The 21,363-nt window shown below is 43.6% G+C and overlaps 1 protein-coding gene across 1 annotated transcript in view; it reads right to left on the minus strand.

Moving 5' to 3' along the window:
- Positions 1 to 21,363, minus strand: part of LOC142140610 (piwi-like protein 1) — a 228,542-nt gene that overhangs the window by 198,221 nt on the left and 8,958 nt on the right.

A 21,363-nucleotide genomic window follows, 5' to 3' on the forward strand; every position in this document is an offset into this window, starting at 1 on the left:
AGTAATATTCGGACTTGAGCAGGCATCCTTGAGAATGATAATCATTCTTGGGAGGGTAAGGTTTTAGACCAAACAAAGTGCTGGGCGTGCTCACGCGTGCCTCAGTGATTATATCAAGTAGGATTAGTTCTCTTTCCACTAAATATTCTTGAGGTACCCGAACTATGGGTGGGAGGTCACTAGGGGAAAAAGTAGGACACCTAGGTCCCTTAGTCTGAAGTCTCCCAATGCTTTACAAGCCGATTACTGTTAAATCTGAGTTTTGGGAGACTGGGAAGAACGAACAGACAATAGCCCGCCCACAAGTGTTGATGAAAAGAACTGGTGACATTATGAGATGTGTGTATATTAACGCAAGCTGAAAGAGATTGCATATGACATTATTGATAGACATAGGATGATGCTATTGATGAACATGAAGTGTTTAAATGTATTCTGAGCTTAAAGACATGCGTTGGACAGAAGAACCTGTTAAACTTGAAGAACTATAGTAGAGAATTCTGTATAGCTGATACACGTTCTACTGTACCATGTACCTTTCCAAATAATGTATTAAGTGTTTTATTGCACCCTTGAAGGGCATACAAAAAGTTATCTCCAAGCTCCAGAAGTGTACGGTTTATAGTAAAAGAAGAAGTCGTTTAGAGGATTAAGACTCTCTCTTATGATAACTTGTTTAGATCTACAAACAGTGTGGACATACACCAAAGGGGATTTGTATTACATAACAATGAAACGTGGTACTGAGATCCTGCTTATAACATCTTTAAGGTGATAGTTTATTGTACTATCAAAGGGTGGACTGTTGAAGTCGTATAATTGGATGAACGAAAGTATATTGGTTTAATATTGGTTTGCCGTGCGTATTGCGAAGCGTACGCCACGTGTTACGTGACGTGGTGCGTTCGCACGGTAAAATACGCACGCACACACTCGCATTACAACAGTTAGTTATTTATATAATTTCATATTGGTTCTGTTACACCGTAATTCAGGAGCAGATAGTATTCAGTTTATTATTAGTCTATATATATATATACATATATATAGATATATGTTGATTATATGTACATTGTAGTGTTATTAAAGGTTTAGGTAATAGGAAAGGTGTCATGCCTGATATCATATTGAAGCCCTAATCATCAGCAGCTGTCCGGTGCAGTCGGCGAAGAGATCGCACATTGCATACTTTAGTTATTGATATTAGAGAGTAAAACCTTTGTATGATACTGGCTATGAAAAGGAGCAGACCCCCTGGAGAGAAGACCCCCACCTTTGGATTCCTTAGATTGAATCAACCTATTACCTGTCTGGCCTGGACCCACCCAACGTCTGGACCTATAGAAACAATCTACGTCATCTCTATTGTTCACAATGAAACACTGACTGTATATATATTAGCTGCATCTCACTGGGGCCTCAGTCAACTCTGACACAATATTCTATACAGAATATTGTCCATCGGGTCCGGTGATTGCGCAGCGTGCGCAAGCGATTGCATTTGGTATGTACTTATCTTTTGGTATTGGCTGTGCTGTACTGTACTTTATCATGATATAATAATGTATTGAATTGTTGACTATTTACATCTGTTAAAAATAAATCACTTTGTGCTTTGGACACACATTCAATTGATTGGGCAATGCTTATTTTAAAACGATAGAATTACTTTAATACACTGTTCAAACAGTGCCAACACATCCGCGTACCTCAGTACATGCGCTTCCGGCAGCTGACAGTGCATTCATTATTATTATTATTATCGTTTATTTGTTAGGCGCCACAAGGTATCCGCAGCGCCGTACATGGTACAAACAGTAGACTATACAGGGTAAAACAATACAGAACAGTAAACACAAAGTACCAGAACTTCAGAAACTCCAGGCAGGCAAATACTGTAAAGACGGAGCGGAAGAACAGGTCTGGAGACAGGAGGGAAGATGGGCCCTGCTCATACGAGCTTACATCCTAAGGAGGGTAGACAAAATCAGGCACAAGAGGTAGCCAGTGAAGCAATGGGGAGAGAAAAAGGAGCCAGTGAGAAACAGAAGAGGTGAGAGGTTAAGTAGATGGTTGGTTGGCCTTAAGGAACAGGTGAGTTTTAAGTGCCCGCTTGAAGGAGCACAGATTGGGTGATAGACGGATGGAGCGAGGGAGGTCGTTCCAGTGAAGGGGGGCAGCTCGGGAGAAGTCTGCAGCTGCCTTATGTCAAGCTGCAGCTGTTGATTGTTTTATTCATCATTTACATTTGAGCGACTGCAGAAAAGAAGATTCTTAAGGCATTTATGAAGTGGTAAACAATAGATGTGGGGTGTTTGTATTTCATGACATTTTATATGACTATATTATATTTGACTATTCCCTTCATTACATTATATTGAGTATGAATCGGGTAATGTGACTATTAACACCTCCCAGCTGCAGCTATGCAATCTTTGGACACAAGTATATGTATTTGTACACCTGAAATAGAAATACTGCTTCGTTTTGTTTGTGTTGCAGTCTTTATACGAATGCATTTGGTGCACAAATATGAGGCCCCTATGGGTTTAACGAGCGTAAAGAATGAGTCATGGGTAGGTTGTTGTTTACTGTAAACTGGATTCTCCTGCAGATACACATATGTGGTAAAAGGGCACTATTAAGTTCTTTATTTCTGCCAGAAGGTAGCAGAAGAATCAGTAATGATTGACAAAAAATCTCTTAATGAATTGTAGGATTATACTGCAGAAAACAAGTCATGTGATTACCTTGTAAGAGTAGCTTTGTATTGTGAGGTGAAAGAAACAACTAGATACAAGTGTATCAGGACATAACATCTTGCATCTTTTTCCTACATTGTGGCCCTCATATGTGGCCTGAGGGTCATAAGGAAACGGCAGGGAAATGTCACCGTGTATCCCATGTTAGTTGTTACAGATTGCATACATAAAGTATGGAAAAAAACACGTAAGAAGTAGTGAAAAGTATATTTTTATTTATAGATTCAGTAAAATGATTTCTATTGACAAGAGCATAAAGAGATTTTTTTTCTCCAAAATCACATTTTGTAATTGAGTTTATTAGTGAAGCAGATAAATACAGTGAATACAAAGTAAACATACAATGCACAAAAGACATCTCAACAACATAGATTGTGTTCCTGATGTTCCTGGACCTCAGTGAGAGGTTAATGATCGTTCTTTGGTTTTACTCCTTGGTGGATCCCTTCATTCCATCAGCTGGACACAATATAAACTGACTTAAGGAAGATCTTAGCTTTCACAGCTCCGGGGCCACATGGCGGGGCCCACAACATTTCCGAGGATTATGAGCCAGATGTAAACAAAGAAGAATCATAAATTGTGAACCCTGTCCAAACTCTGATGCTGACAAGCTAGAAGTCGACATAGGATTTGTATATTCATTTATATCTCCTAGCAGAAGATAAATGCATGACAGATCTCTTTATATGAATCACCATGTTCTTCACAGCTTCACAGCACAGGAACAAATGATTTTCCAGCTTCTTCAATGAGAAAATATTTTTTAGTAAAATCTGCCCCCACTCTCTCGCTATCTCTAATATTGACTATTGAAGCTTTGTCTGTAGAGACTGGTGACTCATCCTCTATTTCTGGTAAGTGGCAGCACGATGCCTGTGTACTACTCGTCTGCCTATCGCCCACATGTCACTTTTTGGGTTGGACTTTGATGTGAGGTTGACACATTTGCATTGTGTGCTCAGCAGACTAAGTGGCTCCTGAGTGAGAGCTTCCTGTAGTGCAGACAGGCTGCACATTATCATCAAGTTTTTTCCATGACATTTCCTTAAAAATGGGGATTGTCTAATGATCTTTGAGCCCCCCCGGCTGGTAACTGTGTGATGGATTGTATTACCACATATATCTGTATTACTCTTAGGTTACTTCTGCTCTCTGGTCTGGGGTGCTGCATTATTCCCTGTTGTCATGTTTAAGCCCATGTTAGCTGGATTGCTGAATAATACAGGAGTACTCCCTCATCCTAAATATCAGCAACCTACCATTTCAATTATATATGTGTAAATGTTACCTGGAGGACTAAGCAATATAACCACCTCTCTGTTGTTATTAGGTGCCATGTGTAGTGATATTAGGTTTTCTGTGCACAATAACAAATGCATTTAGATTTAACTGGGAGCATAGAATGGTAATAAACCATTCTTTTAACTAGTATATATTTATCCTTTAAGTAAGACAATTTGAACTGATATAGTTTTATCATATATGCATAAGCACAAGATTACATATCCCTGTTTTTTTCGACACTGGTCCTTCAAGTCTGCTCATAGAACAGATTTTCCGGATAACCCCTTTTCATCATAACTAGATATATGGTAGATCACGGTATCCCCTCATATTCCAACTGTCTCGAAACTGGTTTATTCTGAAAATCTACACTGTTTTGGTAGATGTTACTACTGTAGATGAGAGACCCTGAATTGCTTATTTGAGTATAATTCATAGTATCTGCTTCTTTTAAACAGTTCAAAGTTATGTAATTGAGTCAATCAATTTCTAAATAATCCAAACAAACTCTTTTTCTTGTTAATGTTCTCCAAAACATCTTCCACCGTAAAGAGGCAAAAATTGATCTCCTCATATGGACTTTCAACTCCACTCTCAAATAAAATAGCAAAAGTGTTGGCATCCTGGCAGTCTGCAAGATCTGAGTAAGCCGCTGGGCCTTCGTGAATGATCCACGGCTTAGACCATGTTGCAGATATCAGAGGAGACTTATTTAAGAAAATTCCAAGACCTTTGCGTTCTTTCTTATGTGGGTGTGAAAATAAAAGCCAGTGAGCGCCCTCCTGCCCTGGCTGCCCAATCCCTGGGAAACTGATAACACTTCCAAAACATCCATCTTTTACCTCTTTCAGCTTTCGACTTTCTTCGGCAATCTTAAACTCGCCTCCGACGTTCAGCATCAGGGCCTCCACCCTCTTCTTTGATGAGGTACGTGCATTGCAGTAGAGCATCTTCCTGTTATCCTCGCACACTATTTCCGCCAGCTCACACTCGCCACACGCATATTTGTCAATCCGTTCAGATATATGCCATGTGTTCCCCTGGTCGTCACTGTAGAGGTAAAATGAGTGGGCTGTAGGAAACCACCAGCGTATACACCAATATTTAGCAACGTAAACATAGGCCGGAATTATAAGTGCTCCAGAGAGTGTCTGGATCCCGTGTCCAGGAGACAAGAAGAGGGCGACCAGTTTATTGATGCTGTTGGCCACGTTGGTGATGTCGAAGGTTTTGCTCCAGGTCTTCCCACAATCCACGCTGGTGGCGTAACACAGCCTGGAAGAATTTCCCCACTTTTTCATGTACTGTTCCGTCACTCCATCAGGTATGCAGTTGAAGAATAAGAACAAAACATTTGTGGCATCTTCATAGACAGGACAAGGGTTCATCATACGATGTTTCTTCAAGCAAAGATCATGTAAGCTTTGGACACCTTCCCACTAACAATAGAAAAGAAAAGAGCATGTAACATTTATTATTCCTATGAAATAATTATCCATATTTGTTACTAAGTGTGGTGTCTATGTTGACCATTTTCGAAGCAAGATGAAATGATTGTGAGGGTGATGTACGTTATTACAATTCAGATTACCCCAACAGCTAATATGTTGACAAAATAATTCCGATTACTATGATTCCGACATGAATAAAATATAGACTTACTATTACAATGACACAGAAGATCTCCGACCTGGCTGTCATTAAATCCGAATACAGAAAACTCCGTCAGTTCACAATGATGTAAGGTAATACAGTGACATTAGTATTTAAAGCAGAAATAGCCAGGCACAGCGCCTAACCCTATCCCTTAGATGAGATTGTAGAGTAGGTCCTGGCGTTGCCGCTTTAAATCCGGAAATGCCTATGTCTTAAGTAACGTCAATGTGAAGTCCCGCGATTTTCTGTATTCGGATTTAATGACAGCCAGGTCGGAGATCTTCTGTGTCTTTGTAATAGTAAGTCTATATTTTATTCATGTCGGAATCATAGTAATCAGAATTATTCTGTCAACATATTAGTTTAGTTGTCGGGGTAATCACAATCATAATAGCGATTACCACCAGATTTGGAAACCTTAAAATAATTAAAAAGAAAAATATTACAAGTTTACAGGTTCTGAGGTCCCAAAGATTACTAAATATTTATCTATGAGAAAAGTAGACTTTTACATAAGTTTTGGAAAAATGCAAAATGAGAATGGTAAATGCAAGATCATAAATGAAATCTAGTATGGGCCAGATAGAGATCAGAGTGGTGATGTTTATTATAGATCAATCTGTAAAAATTCTCTGGTATTAATAATCTGTTTCAGTAACTTCAGAAATTCTGTGAATACCATGGATATATTTTATTATCAATGGTACAACCAGGGCCATCAGAAGCACCACCAGAAACGTAGATGCCCCCCTTTCCCACTCCGGTGCTTCGCCCCCTGCCACCTGCTTCAGATGGGGTGGCATCTTCTGCTCCTCAGACTCTCCAGTGTGCCGCTAAAATGTGACATCACCAACACAGCGCACAGAGAAACAGCAGCCGGCAACTTCACAGGTCCGAAGCTGCCTGTTGCTGATCCTTGATGTCAGCAACCTACGCTCGGTGTGGGGGAGCCATGCAGACATAAAAACACTGACATGCCATTCTTTGAGTGTTTTGGGCACCCCTAATGGTAGCAGAGGCCCAGGGTACAATATAAAATTTGTATACCTACTATAAGAGTGTCATTATGGAGTTGCCTATACTGTATATACATTAAAACAACTACTGAAAAACCCATCTTCCATATACAATCATGTTGACAGTGCAGTTATCAGTCATCAGTGTGATGTTGCGTTCCCACTCCAACATATCCTGTCTGAGCTCTAGGCTCCTGCCCATGCTACAGAACTGCCCACTAAGCAAATTAGCTGGGTGCCTATCACCAGGTGGGTATTATGGGTTTAGTTGCACACTGTAATTTTTGAGTGTAATAAGATGTCTTGTGCATTATTACCCAGCCGGCACAGTTCTGGCTTGAGCTCTGTTGATGCAGAACCCAAGAGGCAAGAATGACGTGCCGCTATCATAAGCAATGTGATGCAACTTGTTTCTTGTTTTGCAAAGTGAGAGACCTCCACTCTGCCTCCTACACAGTTTCACCAGCTGACACTGCTCTCACTCAGCAGCAAGCCAGCCACCAAGGGATTGGACGTAGAAGGCTATGGATGGTCAGAAGCTCTGAGTAAGAGTAATGAGAGTACAGGGCACTTCTTTGGTATGTATAATATGGCCACCACCACCAAGGTCTGTTGCCTGCCATAGTCCTGATTATATAATATGGACACTCTCTGCTGACACAGCCATGGGAAATGTTGGTATAGTAGGGCATCTAATATGGTTAGTCATGTGCACAGCTTGTAGAATATGGGTACACTCTGCTGGCAAAGTCATGGCCGTATAATGGCACCTTCTGCTGGTATGTCATGGTCACTGCTTTTATAACATGGGCACACACATCTACTGATGGGTTCATGGGCACTGCTTGCATAATATGGACTTCAACCTCTGCTGGCATATAACCATATTTGTTATCATATTGAAACCACCGGTACAAATTGTGCACCCACTTGTGCTGGTCTATAATCCTATGGGCACTGCTGGTATAATATAAGCACTACTAATACAATCACCCCTGCTGATGTGCGGTCATGAGAACTGCTGATATATGATCATAAGCACTACTGATATATAGCTATATACAGGGCCGTAACTAGGGCTGTGCGACAGGGGGCGATCGCCTAGGGCGCAACGCTGAAGGGGGGCACAATTTAGGCATATTTTAGGTTCATTTGGTTAAAATTGAGGGCTAGGGGGGCGGCATTTGTCTTTCTCGCCCCAGGCGCTAGAATTCTAAGTTACGGCTCTGGCTATATATCACCCACTTTGGCTTATAGATAGTCATGTGAGCACTACTTGTATAATGTGGGGATACCTGCTTGTTATTAAAACCAATCAGCCACAACATTAAAATCACAGGCAACTGAGGTTAATAACATTGCTTATCTCGTTACAATGGCACCTGTCAAGGAGTGGTGTGGCTGGATCACTTAGAAATAAGGTACTGTAGATATTTATTTTAATTAGGGGTGCAGTGCACCTCTGTATAACATTGCAAATGTATTGATTTTTTATATTGTGTTGTATTTCTGTATGCAAAATGTATTTCTAATGTATTATGCCAGGTTAGAGGAAATCTGTTTTGCTGAAGACAGGAAACGCTAAGTAAGTCTTTTCATCTCAGAACTAACAAACACATGCTTTAGCCCGAATGCCCAGCAAAAGGTTGTTACCTATTATTCTGACTTGTCATAAAGATAGATGAACTACATAAATAATGCAACCAGCAATTCATTTAGGAAATTGATGTACATTTTGTCAAAGTTTAAAATCACATTGACTCCAAATTTAGAGAATATATCACATCTGGGTGGTAAATATCTGATGTAATATATCAGACGTTTCAGTGTCTGGTCGGAAAAGGGGGTTGGTTTAACCCCTTCCAGGATTTGTGTCCAAATCTGTATAAAAAGAGCTCTGTCTGACCATGTAATGTATACCAAAGGGAAGAAAAGAGCACTGACTTAATTGGATGCACTGCAGTCCTAGTGATAAATAGAATATAGTGTTGATTGAGTACCTCAAACTGGTGTGTAAAAGTCCTTGTCAGGACTCTTGAGCAATAAACCATCACTGCTTGAAGATTCTGCCATCAACTTTTACCTGCTGTATCCTGTGACCAACAGATAATAGTTTGTCCTGTGTTGAGCCCAGCATCTCTGTGTCAATGCTTTGCCCGCTACCAGCAGTCCTGATCTATAGTAAACATTCAGGAGGTACCAGCCTGCCCACAGCAACGAGGCATTGCAGCAGCTATACCAGCTACACTGAAGTAAGCTTTATGGGCGCTGCAAGGAGTCCAGTGGTGGCAGCCAAATTCTCCTACAACTAGTGTGTAGTTGGCATTCATAGTCGGCGAGTGTCTGGTGGCAAGGTGACCAGTAGGAGTGGTCAGTAACAGTCGGTTACCGATGGTTGGAACGAAACCAAGATAAACTTTGTAGAAAGAATATCCCTGCTTTCCTCTTTCCCCCTTCAGATCAGATGGCAAAGTAAGCCCAGCCGGTCACAAGTGGGATATATTAGGCAGCAAGTGAACAGTCAGGTCTTGAATTTGATGTGTTGGCTAGATGACTGGGTCATAGTATCTCCAAAACAGCAGGCCTTGTGTGGTGTTCCCATTATGCAGTGGTCAGTATCTGCCAAAAGTGGGCCAAGGAAGGACAGCTGGCAACAAGGTCATGGGTGTCAGGCATCGTCCCCCGCATCGCACCATAGAGCAGGGACGGTTGCCTGCCACTTCCGGCTGAGGGAGCTCTGTTAATAGGTAGTCTCCCTCGGCCATCTGTGCACCTACTGCGCAGGCGCAGTAGCACGTTCCTTTACTAAGCAACAGGACATGATTCAGGCTCTCCGTTGGCGGTCAGTGACGTCACTGCCCGCCGACCTATTATCTCTGTGCACCACTATATAAACCTGACTCTGATACCATTAGGGTGCCAGAGTATCAGGTCCATTCCTGCCTCCAGCGTGCCTTCTGTATTGCTGATATTGCTGAAAATGATGTGATTACTAACACTGACTTCCCTTAAAGCGGCGCTGGACGGACCCGCCTGTTATTTATTTCCTGTAAGTATTATCTAGCGGTTAGGGGTGTTAGGGTTAGGAGTTAGGGTTAACCCTAATCCTAACCCTAACCTTATCCTTTAAGTTAATACTTACAGGAAATAAATAACAGGCAGGTCCGTCCAGCGCCGCTTTAAGGGAAGTCAGTGTTTGTAATCACGTCATTTTCAGCAATCTACAAGCCAGCCAATCGGAATATGAAGTAATCTGGATTGTGATCAGTAGTTTTCTTGGAAGGTCGGTGTACTAGGTAATCACACTCCTCCTGTCGTTCTGTCCTCTGTCGGGGTACCGTGAAACTGACTACCACCGATTTTATCTAGCGTACTCTCTGTGATACTTTGTGAAGTTACGAAGCCTAGAGAGGCTTGTGCTACATATTTATGTGATTTAAGTGTGAAACATTAGTAAGTGGTTCTGGTGAATGTAAGGACATCATGATAAATCCTTTGTGGTGGCAAAAAAGTTGTATTCATTGTTAATTAATGAAACACCAGTCATGGCCAGCTGTTCAGATTGCTGTTTCTGGGACAGGCTGGGCGTTGTGACCGCACCCAAGGCTCATTCATGTGCGTGGGGAGTGAAGGCGCCCGTCTGGTCCTATCCCACAGAAGAGCTACTGTAGCCACAAATTGCTGAAAAAAAATGCTGGTTATGATACAGAGTGTCATAACTCACAGTGAATTGCAGCTTTCTTGTAGCAGCAGACCAGTCAGAGTGCCCATGCGGACCCCTGTCCACTGCCGAAAGCACCTACAATGGGCAGGTGAGGGCCAGAACTGGACCATGGAGCAATGAAAGAAGGTGGCCTGGTCTGATGAATCACTTTTTCTTTTACATCATGTGGATGGCTTGGTGCGTGTGCATCGTTTACCTGGGCAGGAATGGCACCAGCATGCATCATGGGAAGAAAGCAAGTCTGTGGAGGCAGTGTGATGTTCTGGGCAATGTTCTGCTGGGAAACCTTGGGTCCTGGCATTCAGTGGATGTTACTTTAACACGTACCACCTACATAAACATTGTTGCTGACCAAGTACACCCCTTCATGGCAGCGGTATTCCCTGATGGCAGTGGCCTCTTTCAGCAGGATAATGCTCCCTGCCACAATGCAAAGATTGTTGAGGAACATGACAAATTGTTCAAGGTGTTGACTTGGCCTCCAAATTTCCCAGATCTCAATCCGATCGAGCATCTGTGGGATGATCATTTATCATGAGATATACATCTGGTCTGCCATTACACTCCAGATAGAATCTCCACAGGAAACAATAGGGACATTTATGGAATCTATTCCTCAGCTAGCTGTGTAGAAAAGGTTGTGTTGACCATAGTAACCTATCAGATTCTAGCTGTTAGTTTTTTCTAGGACAGTTTAGAAATTAATGCAAAGTTTATTGGATGATATAGGTTACAGCATATTTTCCGCACCATTGCCTCTAGAACACTTTGCATTGGTCCAGGGTTTGCATTTACAAACCATAGGAGCAGTGATCAGCTGATCGAGGTGTTTCATGCAAAATGTCCAAGCCTTGCTTCTCTATATGTATGCACAAACACAAATGAATTTTCTGAAAGTAAACTGTGCACAGCTGTATCACTGTATGTGGGAAAGTCTTTCATACCCCGGACAGCTGCATAGGGGTAATATGTTTAGAAATTTAGAACTGCAGTTTACTCGTTGCTCATGACTGTCCAAGACAGGAGATGAAAGCAAGAGGTGGGAAGTGAAATAAAAGAAGGGAAAATCAGGAGTATGTGGAAGAGCAATAGAGAGATAGTAAATGGAGGGGTGTCAGAGAGCCGAGGTCAATGAGAGATCTGAAGCGAGATGAAAAGCGGGTGAGTAGGAACAGAAGAGTTTGTGAGAAAGATATAAATGGACAAGACGTAAAGAGATAAAGCTGATAGGAAGGGTGACGGAGAGCGAAGCAGAAGGAGCACAGAGTCTGAAAGAGACAGAGGGTTAAAAGGGAGGAGGACAACTATCAGAGACATGAGGGGAGAGTCAGAGGTGCAGGACTCAGATAAAGAAAGAGGGACAGGAGGTAGAGAATAGAGTTATGGAAGACAATAAAGAGAATGAGAGCCATGTGCGGATAAAAGAGGAGAGCAGACATAATAGGTAGGATAAGGGATTAAACTAGATGCAGGTGACAGGATAAAAAGAGTAAAATGATAGAAAATAGCCACACCGTTAGATGGAGAGGGGGAGTAAGGAAAGTAGACATAATAACTAATGATGGTGAAAAGGGTAGGGTAGAGGAAGAGGAGCAGAAGTCATAGAGACAGCCACAGATCACCCCATACAACGAAGAGGCCTGTAAACTTGCCAACATCCGAGGAGGACTGTTCAGGACTTCAGGTGTAGACTCTACAAGAATTGATACCAGGAACAGAGGATAGGAACTACCAGGTACTCTCTAACTAGAGACTGGAGCAGGTAAGAGACTAACAATTTCCTTGCAACACATTTACTGCAAGAATGGCAAAAAAGTCCTGTCCAGGTGAACATACATAAGTAGTCACATACAGACTAGGGCACAAGGATGCAAAAGAGAACAGTGAGTGCCAAAGATAAAATGTGGTTAAACTAGTCCACCCGTAGCTGCTACTCTCTTGACACACTACTGCTCAGTATGAACTGTTACCTGACCTACCTCTCTTCCACTAAAAAGGAACTCAGTTCACACTTGCTTAAGGGAAAGATTGAAAACAATTTTACTGTTTATTGAATTGTGCAGTAACTGAAAGAAATAAAGTGATATCTCAGGTTTTATAATAACAACATAGAACACGTGCAGGAAAATCCTGTTCTTTTATCTGTTTAATATTGAATTAATACATAAATTATATGAATCAACAAGTTCCTATTGTTGCAGTATTCTACAGGTAATAAATAGACTGTTATGTCAAGTGTAGAAAATTTCATTGTTTACAAATTGACCATAAGCACCCCATGGATTCCTATATTATTATTATCTTTAATTGAGGTTCCACAAAGGGTCCGCATCGCTGTACATGACATATACAGAAAACAGTGATCCATGACACAACATGATACACGAAGAACAAAATACAAAGATCAGAAAAACTGAATGAATGAATAAATATGAAAAAAATAAAACACAGGTAACATGGTAATGCAGATCAAAATATTTCTGGGACAGTGAGTGAGAGTGATGGTAGTAATCAGCGAGAAGTAGGCTGAAGCTTAAATTCACAGGGCTAGGAAAGAAGGCCAAGAGGTACAGGGGGTGATGGCATATTAGAAGGAGAACACAACGACAGAGGGCCCTACTCACAACAGCTTACATCCTAAAGGTAAGGTGGAGACACAAATAGGGTAGTACTGACTGGGGGAGAAAGCCGGGACAAGGGAGTTAGCAGGAGGACTGATAGACTTGAATAAAGAAATGAGTCTTAAGGGCACGCTTGAAGCCTTTGAGAGAAGAGGCTGACCTGATGGAACGTTGAAGATCAGTCCACAGCTGGGGAGCAGCCCGGGCAAAGTTCTGGAGACAGGAGTGGCAAGAGATGATCAGTGATGTAGTGAAGCGTCGTCCACTGGCGGAGGGGGCGGTGAGGAGTGTAGGTAGAGATGAGGTTGGAGATATAGGTGGGGTGATTGATTGAGACCTTTGAAGGTGAGGGTGAGGAGTTTAAATTTAATTCTGTGGGCCACGGGGAGCCAATGTAGGGACTGGTGGAGAAGGAGAGCAGAGATAGAGCGGTGGGAGAGAAATATGAGGCAGGCAGCAGCATTGTAAATAGATCTAAGAGGGGCAAGGTGGGCGTCAGGTAGGCCAGAGAGAAGGAGGTTACAGTATTCAAGGCGAGAGATTACCAGTAAGTGAACAAGAGTTTTGGTGGTTTCCATGGGTGAGAAAGGGCTGTAACTTGGATATATTCCGAAGGTGGAAGTAGCAGGATTTTCAAAGGGACAGAATGTGAGGTTTGAAGGAGAGGGAGGAATCAAGGATTACCTAAAGACACCAGACTTGAAGGACAGAAAGGAGGGTAGTGTCATTAACAGAATAGAGAGGGGGGGGGAGGTGGATGACGATAAGTTCAGTCTTGAAAATAGAGATTAAGAAAGCGCTGGGACATCCAAAATAAGATGGCCGAGAAACAGCAGGAGACACGAGAAAAAAAGGGAAGGGAAAGTAAGAGAATGAAAGATAAATTTGGCCATCATCAACATAGAGGTGGTACTGGAGGCCAATGGAGCGAATGAGGAAACCAAGGGAGGAGGTGTAGAGGGAGAAAAACAGGTGGCCAAGAACGGAACCTTGGGGAATGCCGACAGGTAAGGGAAGAGGGGGATGTGGATGCGTGTAAAGACTGAGAAGGAGTATTTGGTGAGGTAAGAGGAAAACCAGGAGAGGACAGTGTTACAGAGACCTATAGATTTGAGCGTTTGCAAAAGGAGTGTGTAGTCAACGGCATTGAAGGCAGCAGAGGGGTCGAGAAGGATAAGAATGGAGAAGTGCATTTTGGATTTAGCGAAAAGAAGATCATTAGTGACCTTAGTGAGGGCAGTTTCAGTGGAGTGAAGGGGGTCAAGAAGTGAGTGAGAAGAGAGAAAGGATGTGAGACGGTTGTAGACAACTTGTTCGAGAAGTTTAGAGGGAAAAGGAAGGTGTAAAATATGGCAGTAATTAGAGAGAGAGGCAGGGTCAAGGGATGGTTTTGGGAGGTTATAGCGTTCAGTTCCTGACTGCTGACCTGCTCTGTATTCTTGGCCTGTATTGTTGGATTGTCACGAGCCGCGGCGGCTCCGGCCACCGCCGCGACTCGCTCTCCTCTCTGGTATTTAAGGCAGGAAGGGGCAAGCCTTTCTGCCGGTTATAGTCCCTGCTACCCTGCATACTTCTCTTGCTGTGTTGCTGCTCCTGTTATCGTTATTACCGTTGCTAAACCATTTCCCTGTTCCATTTCAAGCTTCTTCCAGCGATCAGGTTGAACCCATGCAACTGGGAGCCTACCGGTTGTCTACAGAGGAACGAACCCGGAGGCGTACTGTGGGCCTCTGCTTGTACTGTGGAGAGAAGGACCATCTGCTTCGTACCTGCCCCGTTAAACCGGGAAAAGACCAGGCCAAGTGAACATGGAGAGAGTACACTTGGGGCTACAAGTCATCTCTCCAAAAAATTCCCTGCTAATACCTGCCCAGCTCACGTATGGTGGACAAGATATATCTGTTCCCGCATTCTTGGACAGACTTTTTAGTCTTGACCCTTGCCCGGTCCCTGGGTTTCTCAGCTGTTCCTCTTGAATCCGTCATCGCTGTATATGGGCTGGATGGGAATCGCCAGGACAAAGGTGAAATTCATCATCGTTCACCTCCACTGCAGGTAAGCTTGGTGCCCTTCACTCCGAGACCATCTCACTGTACCTAATTCACTGTCCCTCACTACCTCTGATCTTGGGCTATCCATGGCTTGCCCTTCACAATCCCTGTATCGACTGGACTAAGGGTGAGATAACTCAGTGGGGACCTCTGCGCTCTTCCTCTTGTTTGTCCCTGCCACGCAGGGTTACTCATACTTGCCCGAGCAGTTACCTTTTCCTTATCGTGAATTCCATGACGTTTTTTCGAAGAAAGAAGCAGATATTCTCCCTCCTCACCGGGAGTACGACTGTGCTATTGATCTTATCCCAGGTTCTAGGTTGCCCAAGGGAAAATTATAAGCTTTGTCTATTCCAGAGACCCAAGCCATGGAATTGTATGTAGAGGAGAACCTGCAGAAAGGCTTTATTAGGCCTTCCAAGTCACCTGCCGGGGCAGGCTTCTTCTTTGTGGTCAAGAAAGATGGCAGCCTGAGGCCTTGTATTGACTACAGGGTGTTAAATAAAATAATCATAAAGAATACATATCCCTTGCCACTTATTTCGGTCATCTTCGATCAACTTAAAGGAGCTAAGATCTACTCAAAGATAGATCTACGTGGAGCATACAATTTAATTCGTAACCGGAAAGGCGACGAATGGAAAACGGCCTTTAATACTCAAACGGGCCACTATGAATACCTCGTCATGTCTTTCGGCCTCAGCAATGCTCCAGCTGTCTTTCAAGATTTGATTAATGACGTCCTTCGAAAATTCTAGGGCTACTTTGTAGTGGTCTATTTGGATGACATATTGATTTACTCCCGCTCATTAAAACAACATCGAGAGCATGTAAGACAAGTACTTCTGAAACTCTGCCATCATGACCTGTATGCTAAATTAGAAAAGTGTGAATTTGAAGTCTAAAAAGTCACATTTCTGGGATATGTTATTTCCCCGAAAGGCTTCTCTATGGACCCCACGAAGATACAGGCCATTCTCGACTGGGTGCGACCCTCGAATCTTAAGGGCATCCATAGATTCCTGGGATTCGCTAATTACTACAGGAAATTTATCAGTTATTTTTCTATCCTTATGGCTCCTATTACGGCTCTGACTCGCAAGGGAGCTGATCCTAAAATCTAGCATTCTGTCGCAATTTCTGCCTTTGAGGCTTTGAAATGTGCTTTTGTATCTGCCCCTGTTCTGAGACATCCTAATCCAGACCTTCCATTCATCATCGAAGTCGATGCTTCGGATATAGGAGTGGGAGCTGTGCTATCCCAAAAAGACCTTGAAAACCATCTCTTTCATCCCTGTGCCTACTTATCCCGAAGATTTTCTTCCGCTGAGGAACACTACGATGTTGGCCGTCAAGTGGGCCTTGGAAGAATGGCGCCACTGGCTTGAGGAAGTTAAACATGTTATCACTATATACACCGATCATAAGAACTTGTCTTACATTGAATCAGCTAAAAGCTTAAATTCCAGACAAGCACGGTGGTCCCTCTTCTTCTTCCGCTTCCACTTCATCATTACCTACCGGCCTGGCTCAAGGAACCTTAGGGCTGATGCCCTATCGCATAGTTTTGTCACTTACCAGACCCCTGTCTCAGAGCCTTGTCCTATTGTCCCTGCCTCGACTGTGCTGGTTGCCTTCACGCAAGGACTGGGTAAAACCCTCCTACAATTCCAACCACAAGCACCTCCCGAAACTCCAGCAGACAAACTTTTTGTACCTATTCACCTCAGGAAGGCTGTTCTCTCAGAGTGTCATGACAACAAGACTTCTGGACATCCTGGTATCGTTAAGACCATTGAAATCATCTCCCGCGTTGTCTGGTGGCAATCTATAACTGCAGCCATCAGAGAATACATACTATTTTGTAATCTTTGCTCCAAAAGCAAGATTCCTCGGAAATCCCCTTCTGGTCTATTGTTGCCCTTACCAGTCCCGGTCAGACCCTGGACCCACTTGTCCATGGACTTCATTGTCGACTTACCTCCATCTTCTGGGTGCAACACCATCTGAGTAACCGTGGATCGTTTCAGTAAAATGGCTCATTTTATTCCTTTGACCAAATTACCTTCAGCACGCTCTCTGGCCTCGTTATTTGTCAAACACGTGTTTCGTTTCCATGGCCTCACAGAGGATATAGTTTTTGGGGTTCACAATTCATGGCAGCCTTCTGGAAGTCTTTCTGTTTTCTTGTGGGTATCAGTCTCAGCCTGTCATCTGCCTACCATCCGCAGTCAAACGGACAAATTGAAAGGGTGAATCAGTCCCTAGAGCAATGTTTGCGGTTATATATATAAAAAAAACACGACAACTGGGTGGACTTTCTCCCATGCGCTAAATTTGCCTATAACAACGCATGCCACTCTTCTTCCTAGCACACTCCCTTTTACTGCAACCTTGGGTACCATCCCAGAACCAACTCATTGTCCTCTCTGTCTAACAATAGACCATCTGAATCCAGGTCTATGGCCACCCAGCTTAGAAGAATCTGGAGATTGGTTCATCAGTCCTTACTTCGAGCCTCCTTTAGGTCCAAAGTCCTTGCTGACCTACATCGTTCTGCCTGTTCCTTCAAGGTTAGAGATTTCGTATGGTTATCTACTCGGAATATTAGACTCCGTCAACCATGCAAGAAGCTAGGGCCCAAATTTATTGGACCTTTTTCCATCCTAAAACAAATCAACCCAGTGTCTTTCAGACTGAAGCTCCCGGAATCTTTTAAGAATTCCCAATACGTTCCACTGCTCCATGTTGAAACTTGTTCTGTCTTCCAGAAAATTCGGACCCCGACGAGCCTCTAGACCTCTGCCTATATCTATTGATGAACATCAAGAATTTGAGGTCGAGAAAATCCTGGACTCAAAGAAAGTCCAGGGTCAAATTTATTTTCTAGTCCATTGGAAGGGGTACGGCCCTGAAGAACGTTCCTGGGTACCGCAAAGAAATTTACATTCAGATAAATTAGATTATACGCCCTTAGATTGTACGCTCCTCTGAGCAGGGCCATCTCTCCTCCTGTTTCCACCACTTCTAACTCTGCTCTCCAGCTACTTAGCCCTCCTCCTCGAGGGTCCTCCACCCCACGCCCACTCTTGCTCCCTCCTCCCCCCTGGGGGTCTCCCTGTCTTCCGCACCCTCCTTCTTGGGCCCCGTCGTTTGCGGATCCTCCCTCCCCCTTCCCCGCCCTCTCTAGCTGTGCATTGAGCGTACTGAGTTGCTGTGTTTACTATACTGTGCTGTCTCCCATTGTATTGTGATTGTGTTTGTCTCTGTACGGCGCTGCGGATGCCTTGTGGCGCCTTATAAATAAATATTAATAATAATAATAATAATAAATTATTTGATGAATTCTTTAAAAGATTTCCAGGAAAACCTGGTTGTCAGGGTTCCTTGACCCCTCCTCAAAGGGGGGGGTACTGTCACGAGCTGCCGCGGCTCCGTGCACCGCCGCAACCCGCTCTCCTCTCTGCCCCAGCCAACCGGGACGTCACATCCGATTTGTCCCTGCTGTTGCCAAGGTCGGGACGCTCTCACACTACAACGCCGCGTCGCGGCATCCAGGGCAGCCGGGTGTGTGCGCTAATTAAGAAATAACTTTAGCCTCAGGTGGCTAATTATCCCTCCTGTGCCCAAACATTTTCATTTTCATACTGGTATTTAAGGCAAGAAGGGGCAAGCCTTCCTGCCGGTTATAGTCCCTGCTACCCTGCATACTTCTCCTGCTGTGTTGCTGCTCCTGTTATCGTTATTACCTTTGCTGACCCCTTTCCTGGATACTGACACTGTTGTTTTGCCTGTGACCCTTGACCTCTTGCCTGGATACTGACATTGCTTATTTGCCTGTGACCCTGACCTATTGCTCGGATACTGACGCTGCTGAATTGCCTTTGACCCTTGACCTCTTGCCTGGATAGTGACGCTGTTGATCTGACCCTGAAACCTTTGCCGGGACCCTCACGGTGCCTCTTTGTTAAATACCTGCGCTACGTTCTCAGGCTATCAACTCCTACTACTAGAGAACAAGACCTGGGGGCATTCCGAGTACCTGTGAGCGCGTCTAGCTCTACGAAAAAGGCGGCTGCTATAGGCGAAGACCTCTGAAGCGGTTCTTGGAGTTGATACCTGGGGCGTGAGCCCTTACATGGATTGACTCTTGACTCTTATGTGTATGACCTCTGGCTTATTTACTGGACCTTGTTTGATTGCTCGTGACCCTGATCTCTGCCTGTTCTCCGGATATTCTATTTTTCTGCCGGCCCTGACCTCAGCCTGGATTCCACACTGCTGCATGCTTCTGCCCTCGCCTGCGCTACAGAAAATCCATAAGCTTGTACTACTCTGAGTATAAGACCTGAAGGCATCTGAGTACCTTTGAGCTTGTTCATCTCTACGGGAAAGGCGGCTGCTATAGGTGAAGACCTCCTCTACCAGTTCTACAAGTTCATGACATTTACCGTTAGCCCTAACAGACAGGTGAGGGGGGTGAGGAGCAGAGAAGGTTGCGGACTTCCTCTGCAGATACTGGAGTGAAGGAAGAAAAGAAGGGTGGGCTAGCAAGTGGGCAGCAGGGCAAGGAGATTGCATCCACAGAGGAGGGTGGGAGGGGGGACAGATGAGCAGGGAGGGGAGGGATTGGGAGTAAATGAGAACCTTAAAGAAGGATTGTTTAGAGAGTGATAGGGCCAAACTGTAAGGGGCAAGTATGAATTTGAAGTGGAGGAAATCAGCACTGCGGAAATCAGCACTATATTCATTCTTTTTATACACCCCCAAAAAGTGAATCCTTTAAGATGTTCAGTCACTGGGGTCTTGTCTTGGGCAAAGGATTCACCTCTCTCTGTGTCGGAGTTGGTGACTCTTTCTCAGAAGAGTGGAAGAATATTGCCATCTGTCACGAACACGCTCCCAGCTGCCGTGACTTTGGGGTGTTTGCTGTATGAGGTCACACACGATTTCAGCCCGCAGTCTCTCACCTATCACGCAGGTTCTAGACCTACGGAATCGCCCTCAAACACAGCGCGCTCACACCCCCAGACACTACAAGGTACAGCCACCACCTATTGGGTACGGGCAATAGGACCCCAATATACTGTCCCACGCTGGCATGCAGGCTTCTAGTTATCCACAAACTAACAAGACCCACACCAGCACACGCAGGGTTAACTCTTCACACCTCCAGACTGTTACACAAATGTAAATACAAGCACACACAGCTTGTTAATCAAATGTATCAACAAATCACACACTGGCATTCCAAGGGGTAACCTGGACGAGCAATCTCTTCTAACAAGGCTAATGGATTCTTTAGAGTATCAAGGATGCAACTTATTAAATTGTAGATTTAATATACAAAAAGTACAGGGCATACAGATAACAAAAATAATGGATAAAGATTTGACATACAAATAAAAAATTGCAAACAGTTATAAAACAACTGGGATGAAAGTACAGAGCATTACTTACAAATAATAATCTGTATGCCTGGGGCAGGCAGGAAAGATGGACAGTCCTTCAATTAGATTGATTCCCCAAGAAGCTGACAAATTCTCCTTTCCACACACAGGTTTTTAAGCAAACTCAAATGGGACGGCATTCACAGGGGCAGTGTGAATGCTAATGTGGGGGCGGTATTGTCCCCTGGGTGTTACCTCAGGTTTGGTCAAACTATTCCTAACTTTTGACCTGTCAGTAATTCTTCACAGATATATCTCAGAGAAATAACACCCCCCTCAATAAACCGATCATAATCTCCCGCACGTTTAAATACCAAATATGATGAGATTACAACAATATCCAATCTCATCCTGGAATACATGTGACTATGGTTGTTCCCGGGGTAGTTGGTATCTACGTTTTAAGACCCTTGTGTGGTTTTTGCCCCTCAGTACGGAGTGCCATCCAGATTTCCCCAAAATATAAACTATGACAACATTTTCCTTTGAACATCATATTTCTATATACCTGCATAAAGACTATGCAGATTTTTATACCAGAGTCTCCAAGATTTGCACCTAGGCGTCTGGCTCTCCAATTTACACCCAGGAGATATAGTTTGTGTTTACACTACCTATTGGAAGGAAGTCAATTAGCTAGGGAAATACATGATCAAATACAATGGATGTCTGTGATCTGCATATCTTAAGCTGGTCTCTGCACAAAGGGTTTACCTAACTCAATTACCTCCTCCTGGGATCATTTGGTCACACATTTATCTGAGTTGAACATCAGGATAATTTAGGTATTCATGCA

Source organism: Mixophyes fleayi, chromosome 2, assembly GCF_038048845.1.
Source record: "Mixophyes fleayi isolate aMixFle1 chromosome 2, aMixFle1.hap1, whole genome shotgun sequence".
NCBI lineage: Eukaryota > Metazoa > Chordata > Amphibia > Anura > Limnodynastidae > Mixophyes > Mixophyes fleayi.